At 42.3% G+C, this 10004-nt stretch overlaps 1 non-coding gene across 1 annotated transcript; it reads right to left on the bottom strand.

Moving 5' to 3' along the window:
* Window positions 1-534: 534 nt before the first annotated feature.
* Window positions 535-653, bottom strand: LOC133368856 (5S ribosomal RNA). Its single transcript, XR_009758773.1, has one exon. It is a non-coding gene; the product is annotated as a 5S ribosomal RNA (ribosomal RNA).
* Window positions 654-10004: the final 9351 nt, after the last annotated feature.

Raw genomic sequence — 10004 nt, 5'->3', positions numbered from 1 at the left:
GTCGGAATCGGAAGCAATTTTGGGTGGAGTCGGAGTCGGTAGAAATGTACCGACTCTGGCTTCAAAATAAATTTTGATTGACAAATTTTTAAAAATATAAATTCAAAATGTCAAAGAAGCTTCCCATGAAGTCAGCTGTAGTTAAGCATTTCACCATAACTCAAGATGGAAAACATTTTGTGTGTCAGTGTATGACACAGGACCCAGATGAAGATAAATGCTGTGATGCCAAGATCAGCACATATTCAGGCAGCGATAAAAATGCTCCTATGAGAGCTTCCAATTTAAAAAGACATTTACAGCCCTTTCCAGGGCTGTGGAGTTGGAAGCAATTTTGGGTGGAGTCAGAGTTGGACAGTAGAAAAATAGAGGAGTCGGAGTCGAAGGTTTGGCGTGCCGACTCCACAGCCCTGGTTGTTACATGCCTTCAAGTCGATTATGACTTATGGCAACCCTACGAATCTTTTTTGGATATATTCAAAGGGTTTTCATGGTAAGAGGTATTCAGAGGTGGTTCACCATTGCCTTCCTTTAAGCCTACGGCACCCAGTATTCCCAGGAGGTCTCCCATCCAAGTACTAACCAGGCCTGACCCTGCTTAGCTTCCGAGATCAGATGAGATCAGGTATGTTCAGAGTAGCATGGCTGTAGGCTCTCTCTTCCCTAGATTGTATCATTTAAAAATCTAACAATAAAGGACTGAACAGACCTCACCTAGTAATTTTTTCCTCCTTTTTTGTTTAACATACTGTAATTTCTCAGGGAAACACTTTGTGAAAAGTAAGCCACATATCGCAGCCCAGGAATATGTAACCCTCATTCCCGCAGCCATGCAAAACATCTGTGACCTTGTGCAAAGGTCATTGGGGTAGTCATGTTTCTCTTTACTTTTAAAGAAATGTCAGGCTGTTTTTTATGCAAGACTTATGACAGGGTGCTGTTTATTGTATCACAAAGCCACTATAACTCCACCATAAGGAAACTGCTATTATTTGGAGAATATATATCTTTCTGACTAGCAGTAAAGATGAAAATTAAGAAGAGTCTTTTTCACCAAGGTCAAGAGTGTCTCCTTTAATAATTCTGACATCTTCGGCTGAACTGCAAGCAGGCTTGTTCCTCAGGGCCCTGGTCAAACCAATTAAAACTCCAGGACTTTTAACAGTAAGAAATGGGTCCTGATCAAACCCCTTTCATTAAACTGTGACCTGCACAAACTTGCAAAGGTTCTAAATATGAAAGCAGATCTTAAGTTGCCTGGCAAACCTTGAATGGCTGAAGGTTCCAGGACAAAAACCAGGTATCTGCATTCTTCTGGAAGTTGAGATGAAGATGACGTTCCTCTTGAATTCAGGTCTAAATGTCTTAGAGTTGACATGACTGGAATCCAGATGAAACTGGGTTTGGGTCAGATGCAGGCAAGGTTAGAGGCAGAGTCAAAATCTGGATCCGGATCTGGATGCCATTGCTTCGTTTCTGTCTAGGAAGGCAGGTGCGCAGTACTTGAGGCCCACGGCCAAATATTTAACCGGCTGTTTCCACTCACTACTGGATGATTTGCTTCTGTGCACAACCTCCAATACCTGCCTGATGAAGCTAGGGGCGCCTGTTAAACCACATTCTCTCACTAAGGACAGGGAACGTAGGATGCTGCTTTATACCGAGACAAATCATAGGGCCATGTAACTTAACACAGTCTTGCCTGCATCAGAGGTGGGGAACCTCAGGCTTGAGGGGCAAATGTGGCTTCTCTGTCTGGCCGTTAGGGCTCTTCCTAGGCCACATACCCTCCCAAGCCATAGGCCTCACCAGCCCTGCATTCACATTCCTTGAATACTTTTGCCTCCCTGCAACTCTGCTCGTGCCTCTTACTTGCCGGGATAGAGAGGGGTCTGCGAGTGCGTGTAAAAACCAGCCTACTGCACAAAAGTGAGACTGACATTCCTAGCCCTGCCCACTTTTGCCTCTGGCCCTGCCCACCACTGGCAGGCTGCCCACAAAGGAACGCAGCCCCCAGACGGAGAAATGTTCCCCTTCTCTGGTCTACAGATTCTCCAGTAATTCAGGCAGGAATCTTTCCCAGCCCTAACTGGCAGGGCTGGGGACTGAACTGGGGCCTTCTGCATGCAAAGCTAGTGCTCTACCATTGAGTTTCCCCATTTCCCCTGCTAAGCTGCAGCCCTTCAGTGACAGAGTGGCCAGGAATGTGGGGATCTCCTCTATTCCTTTATTGATCTTCTGGTTCTTTCTGCTACCTTTGAATCCTCCTGAATCATGGTTTAACTAGAGCCCCCATCATGCATTAAACGTGTGGAGTGGGCTCCATGGCTGTGCTAGCTAGTGCTGATAGGAGTTGTCCAAAGCATCTGGAGGGCTGCAGGTTGGGAAGGTAAGGCAGTATTATTCACTTACTTCCAATGGTCTTACAAGGGCCCTCTTTGCAGAGTAACCATGCATTACTTCATTTATTTCAACATGTAGTAAGCCAGCCCTGATGCATTTGGGGGCCCTCCTGCTCATACAACTGAGTGGGCCCTTGACAACTGCCCTAAACTCCTGCCCTGATGGTGCCTCTGCTTACAGGGCTGCTCTATAATATTTACATGTTTCCATCATGGAACTAAAGGTGGTTCCCAATAAGGATGGGGGAGAAATTCAATTCAGGTTGCATTTAAAGCCAAATTTATCAAATCCGCTCTTTCCAAAACAACATGAGAACCAAAACACAGCCATCCATCAAAATTCACACTTATCTGAATTTTGCGATGCAGTTCTCCAACCAAGCAATGTTTGCAAAACTGCATCTCTTAGGGGAAAGTGTGCATAAAAATGAATATATGAGTGAAAATAACATACAAAAATGCTTTATATTCAGAGAAATTGCTTGAAAAATGTGTTCATGGGTCAAAATTGCCTACAAAAATGTGTTTATTAGGAGAAATTCTCACTAAAATGCTGGAGAATTTTCATGAGGATATTTTTTTTTTTTAAAAAAAGGAAATATGCAATATGCTGCAGAAATGTGGAGAGCCAGTTTTAAGATTGGAAAAAATGAAAAACTGCAAGAACGGAAAGTGACAGATTTTTCCATCCCTACTTCCCAGTCGGTCACACTTCCAGACCACATATAAACCTGCTTAATTCAGCAAGGTGGCTGCATCATCAACTTTTAAACCACCTGTAACTAATCAGTGGCCCTCCAGACTACAACTCCCATCATTCCAGACCATTCGCCATGTTGGCTGGGGCTGCTGGGAGTTGCAATCCAACAACATCTGGAGGGCCACAGGTTCCCCACCCCTCCTTTAAAGCCTATAGCCCTGGGCTACGATTAGCTGGTTCTGAACAGACAGTTGGGTAAGATTTGTCACAGATGCTTTAGATAAAGTATATCCTGCTTTGGCAGAGAATAGACTAGATTATCCATTGGGTCTCTTCCAGCCCTGTGATTCTATTATACCTAATAATGTTGGCACATTTCTATAATTTAGCTTTCATATCTGATGGAAGACTAGAGTGCAGCAAGCATATGCTATGCTCTCCATTGAGGGCAATTATTAATTTCCCAGTGGACATCCTTTTTTTTATGGCGAATGACAGAGTGTGGGCTTCTTTATTTGGGGGTTGGGGGAAGGGAGCCAGTTATTGCTCATTCCTTTTATTTAAGGTACCAATTGACGTCTCTATCAAAACACACCTGCTGTTTCAAGGATTGGCAGACAATTGTAGGATGCTCAAAGTGGGCCATGCAGGGTGTCTGAAGAGAACTGGTGTTGACATACTCTGTCACCCTAGAGAAAAATATCACCTATTTTTTCCAACTTTTTTTAAAGGACCTTTTGCAGTTTGGAAAATGATGGGGAAATAGGTTTAAAAGTGTGGGATGAACAAACGATTAATGGGAAGATGTGTAAACGCTCCACAAGCAAATCAGGACGAACACTTATTGTCATACAACTGCTTTGTGAACAAATCAGAACAAAAGACCAGACGTAGTCTAACCACCGCATAAGCTTTGTGCAAGCAAATCAGGACGAATGCTGAAGAAACAGGTCATCTGGAGGAGCCCTTATACCAATGCAAAAGCTTCTTTCTCTGCCTGAGTTCTGAAGTGGCCTCTCATTGCATGAAAGGCCAAAGCAGCCATCAAAGGATGTTAAATTGAGATACGCACGTAATAGAACACTGGAATCCAAGAAGGAAAGCTGGGGGAGACAACGGAGAGGGGAAACTTCATCCAATTTTCCAGCCCAAATTAAATCAAGAACTTTCATAATTAGTTTTTACTCCAGAGACCTCTAAGCAGAAATTAAGAAACTGGAAGAGTCATAAACTGCTTTCCCTTTTTCATTAATATTTGCTCCCAAATGCAGGCCAAATAAATCTAGCACAAAGAGCTGTAAAACTGGTGGGTGTTTGGTTTAATTCACATCACCCATTCTGGACCCTGGAGTTCGTCGCTTCTCTTTCACCTTTAGAGCTTCGTCATAGGTGCGTGTGTCTGGGGTGGGGGATGTTTATCTTTTGCAAGAACCTTTCCTTTGTAAGGATGCACCTTGAATGGATGGTTTGCTGGAGATGTGTGTGCTGTACTTTGGGGGTGATCCACACCTGGAAATCCTTGTGCAGCCTACACCAGTCTTCCCCCAGCCTAAAGCCTTCCAGATAGTGTTGTACTCCAACTCCCATCAGCCCCAGCCAGCGTGGCCAACAGTCAGTGATGATGGAAGCTGTAGTCCAAAACAACAGGAGGACACCATATTGGGATAGGTTGGCCTACACCAAGGATGGGGAACCTCTGCCCTTCTAGATGTTAGACCTAAACTCCCATCATCCCCAGCCAACATGGCTAATGGTCAGGGATGATGGGAACTGGAGTCCAGAAATAGGTGTCCCATCCCTGGCCTGCACTGTTACTGTTCAGTGGCTTACTTTAGTAACATAAGAAGCTACCTTATACCAGATTAGACCACTGGTCCATCTAGCTCAGTATTGTCTACACTGACTGGCAGTAGCTCACCAGGATTTCAGACAGGAGTCTCCCTAGCCCTACCTGGAGATGCCAGGGATTGACCTAGGCCATTCTGCATGCAAAGCAGGTGCTGTACCATTGAGCTACAGCCTTTCCTCACTTGGAGGATCTTGCATTCCTTCCAATATTTTGATGAAAACAGCACTTGTAATACACCCACAGCAAAAGCATCTTCACCTCCGCTTCACATTTGCTGAAACCTCCACTCATTCATTGAACATTCATTCATTGGTTTATGTATATATACCCCCCCCGCAAAAGCAGTGAACAATTTAATACAAAAGAATATACAATAGAACTACATTAAACGCAAATAGAAAGGTACAAGTCAATAAAAATATAAAATAGCAAACATCAGGCACACCATCAATCATGCTTTATATGCTTAAGACTTCACTGTGGTTAGGGAGGAGAACTGGGGAGTTGAGCAAGGGCTTTATGGGGGTGGGGAGAAGAATTGTTTTGAAGAGAAGAGAGATGCCATCATGTAGTTCTCAAAGAAAGCTGAAAGCATAACTGGCAGCAAGAGAGAATAGTACCAGTGGGAGAAGAAAGGGGGTAGCAAAAGGGGCACACTCTGAAGTAAGGAGAGCACTGCTGGAATGAGGCCTTAACAAGAGGCAGGTATGCAGGCATGGAAGCAGGTCATGAGAGGGAGGGGGAGAAATTTATTCAATTCACATTTAAACCCAAACTTATCAAATTTGCACATTCCAAAACTGTGTGGAAATACCAACTTGGCGGGCTTTAGGATTAGACAGATCTGTGAAGGATAAGGCCATCAGAGGCTACTAATCCTTATAGCTATGTCCTACCTCCACTGTCCAAAGCGGCATGCTTCTTGGACAGCACAGACGCTGTATATTAGTCAAATATGTGTATATTAGTCAAAACTGTATACAAAAATGTGTTTCTTGGAAGAAATTCACATTAAAAAGCTGAAGAAGTTTCATAAGGATTTTTTTAAAAAAATGCAAATTGCTGCAGAAGTGTGGAGAACTGAATTTCACATTAGAAAATGAGGAACTGAGAGAACCAAAACTGACAGATCTTTCCATCATGATAATCTATTGCCTGGATATCTCAAATCTAGGGATGAGGTGGGGCAAGATGCTGGGATTCTGGTGGGGAAAAGGTGGGCATTTGGTGAGGATACCCCAAGGATGGAAAACTTGTGGCCCTCCAGATGTTCCTGAACTAAAACTCCCATCATCCCCCACCACTGGTCTTGCTCACTGGGGCTGATGGAGTTGGGGTTCACAAAGGTAACTTTTCTCTTGCCCTTCCTTTGCTTATAGAAGGGATAGGGAACCTGTGGCTCTCCAGATGTTGCTGGACAACTCCCATCAGCCCTAGGCAGCATGGCCAATGATCAGGGATTATGGGAGTTGTAATCCAACAGCATCTGGAGAGCATTACGTTGGCTACCCCTGGTGCAAAAAATACTGTGAGGTAGATGGACCAATGGTCAGATTCAGTATACAGCACCTTCCTGTGACACTTCCTGTTCCTGCTCCCCCTCTGTGGTCTGGCTTTTCCTGTGTAATTGTCCTTTTCCAGCATGATGATGCTAAGCACTGGATGCTGGTCCATTAAGGCACATGGAACACTACCCTGCCTGCCCGCCCACCTTCATTACTTAACAATTACATTTAAAACACATGACTTTCCTCCAAAGAATCCTGGGAGCTGTAGTTTACCCCTCGCAGAGCTACAATTCCCAGTAGCCTTAACAAAACTACAGTCTTCAGCATTCTTTGGGGGAAGCCATGCACTTTAAATGTGCATTGAATGTACTTTAAATATATGGTGCGTATTAGGGATGTGTATTATCTGTTGGCTGGTGCCATTTTGAAAGCATTCTGTTGACCTAACAGTCCAGTATCAATTCAAGTTCATTCTTTGTGCACTAGCCGCTGCTTTTACCAATTTATTTATTTCATCAGTCAATCAATTAATCAATTTATATGATCCCACCCTTCCTCCCAGTAGCAGTCCAGGGCGGCAAACAAAAACAATAAAAACACTTTAAAATAACATAACATCAGACTTTAAAACATATTTAAACAGCTTTAAATAATCTTTTTTAAAAAGCTTTAAAAACATCTTAAAAAGCAATTTTAACACAGACGCAGACTGAGATAAGGTCTCTACTTAAAAGGCTTGTTGAAAGAGGAAAGTCTTCAGTAGACACTGAAAAGATAACAGAGATGGCACCTGTCTAATATTCTCCTAGGCATTTTAGCATGTGTTTTTAAATTGTTTTTAAAAAAATTAAATTGTGTTTTTAAATTGTTTTTTGTGTTTTAAAATTTGTATATTTGTTTTCAGTGTTTTTAATTGCTGTAAACTGCCCAGAGAGCTTCGGCTATGGGGCGGTATATAAATGTAATAAATAAATAAATAAATAAATAAGTTGAGGGAATTCCAAAGGGTAGCTGCCACTACACTAAAGGTCCACTTTCTATGTTGTGTGGAACCAGATAAGATGGTATCTGCAGGAGGCCCTCATCTGCAGAGCATAGAGATCGACTGGGTATATAAGGGGTAAGACAGTCATTCAGGTTGTGGTGCTGGTAATAATAATAATAATAATTTCATATATGTATGTATGTATGTATGAACATAACTGTGATTAACAAAACAGAGGTTTTTATTGTAAGTGTTTCAGTTTCTGCCTTCAGCTGCTAACATACAAATGCTGTTACCAAGGTGGCAGTTATAGAGCTTTGAGGATGGAATGCTCAGAGGGGCTTCACTTGCAGAAGCTAAGTAGTGCTGGTACTGTCCTCCAGGTTCAGGCCATGTGGTGCCAATGAGTCCAGAGAATAGATCCAAAAGTTCTCCCTTTTAGTCAATGCTGCTGGATCTGTTGGCAACTCTATTGCTGTTATAGAAAAGTCCAACAGGCTGTGACCCTCAATGTTGAAATGTTTTGCAACTGGCTGCTCCACTTTTTTTGTTAAGATTGCCGATTTGTGGTTTCTGAAGTGTGTGCATAGATCAGTTGTGGTTTTTCCTGCGTATTGGATATGACATCCTGGTCTTTTACATTCGATGACATAAATTATATTGCAGGACCTGCAAGTGATGTTCTGTTTGATGTAATATGTCCTGTCTGTCCTAGTGCTTGTGAAAGTAGCTGTCTCCCTGAGGTACATACAGGTGATACAGCGTTTGGAGTGACAAGGATGAGACCCAGGATTGGTGATAGGTGGCTTAAGCACAGCTCTCACTAACAGTCTGCGCAAATTAGGAGGTTGGCGAAATGCTATAACAGGAGGCCTGCTGATGGCTCTAGCAAGATGTTCAGAGTTTGGCAGCAATGGGTAGCTCTCCCTGATTGCTTGGTGATAGTTAGGAGATGAATTCATTCTGCAATTAGATTTTCAAACTCACTGATCTGGATGGACAAACAATCTGATCTGGTAGCTTGGTCCCAAGCTGCATAAGGCTTTGTACACCAGAATATTGAACTTAACTCGGTAAGTTAATATCAAAAGTTTTAAAAGAAATATCAATCATTTTAGAAGAAAGATCAATATTTTGAAAGGAAATATCAGTCAATGAAGGAAATATAGATAAAATAATATTGATGTTAGAGACAATATTTTTTTAAAAAAAACCCGATTTTTGAAAATAGCCTTGGAAAATCACTACATAAAAATTTGTTCTGCAATTTATTTATTTATTGTACTTATATACCGCCCCATAGCTGAAGCTCTCTGGGCGGTTTACAGTAACTAAAAACATTAAAACAAATATACATATTTGCAATGATAAAGAATAAGTGAATTAATGGAAAATTTGGCACCAAATCCAAACTGAGCGGAATTCTAGCACATCCCTAATGTATATGCAAGCTGTGGTCCAAGGGGTGGTCACTGCCTATCAGCTTCCTCCTTCTGTTTAGTCTCAGTGTAGCCCTTGTGGATCTCATCAGAGAGGAGGAGGAGGACAAAACTAGAATTACCACATGTGGCTGGTACTGTAAAGTTCATGAAGTCCAAATGTAAGACTTTACCTGAGGGATGGAAGATAAAAGACTAGACTAATTTAGCTCAATTTTTAATAGTTTTCATATTTATTTTCCTCCCTACCTGGATCTTCCATACAATCAATGGATGGATCTATGCCTTCCTATAGCACTATATCAGACTGAGATCTTTCATTCTAATATTTATGATGTATATACTATATAGAGAGCCTAAGATGTTATTAGACTGCATAACATCAGCCTGAGATATAAGGGATTTTAGTAGAACTAAATTTGCTTGTGCCTTCAGGTATTGGAGCTATTTTTGCTATTAGCCTTCTTCTTTTCCATGTAGATATTTTTGTAAATTTGTGTGAATTTAAATATATATATATATATTTGCAAAACTAGAATTAGTTGGTTGTATCTGTGATTGGCTTTGGCTCTGCCTGTCATTAAGTCTGGCTCCACCTACTGTTGGGCTCCCTGCATTCCACCCCACCATTCCCAGTGGAGACCAGCCACCACTGATGATGAACCTCGAAGCAGCTGGATTCCCAGAAACAAGAAATCAAAAGGAGATACAGCACCTATTCAGCACGTTCAGAGCAAGGAAGTTGCCATGCCCTGCTCTAGTCCAGCCTTTCCCAACCAGTGTGCCTCCAGATGTTGTGGGACCACAACTCCCATCAGCCTCAGCCAGCATTGCCAATGGTCAGGAAAGATGGGAATTGTGGTCCAACAACATCTGGAGGCACACTGGTTGGGAAAGGCTGGTCTAGTCTGTTGAGACTCGTTTGCCTGGTATAATTCTTCAGCAAAATAAACTCATTGGATGAAGATCTCACTGTGCACAGAGGAGACCTGACATGTGCATTTCAACTGAAAAACAGGGGCATGCTTTAAAAACCATCCACCTCTTTTCATGCAGGCCCCTTGAGCCTGGCATCAATGGGACTACTCATGATTAAGTGACTTCAGGACTGCAGTCAGCAT

The sequence above is a fragment of the Rhineura floridana genome, chromosome 12 (assembly GCF_030035675.1).
Source record: "Rhineura floridana isolate rRhiFlo1 chromosome 12, rRhiFlo1.hap2, whole genome shotgun sequence".
In the NCBI taxonomy this organism is placed as follows: domain Eukaryota; kingdom Metazoa; phylum Chordata; class Lepidosauria; order Squamata; family Rhineuridae; genus Rhineura; species Rhineura floridana.
This window is presented reverse-complemented; position numbering and strand designations above follow the sequence as displayed.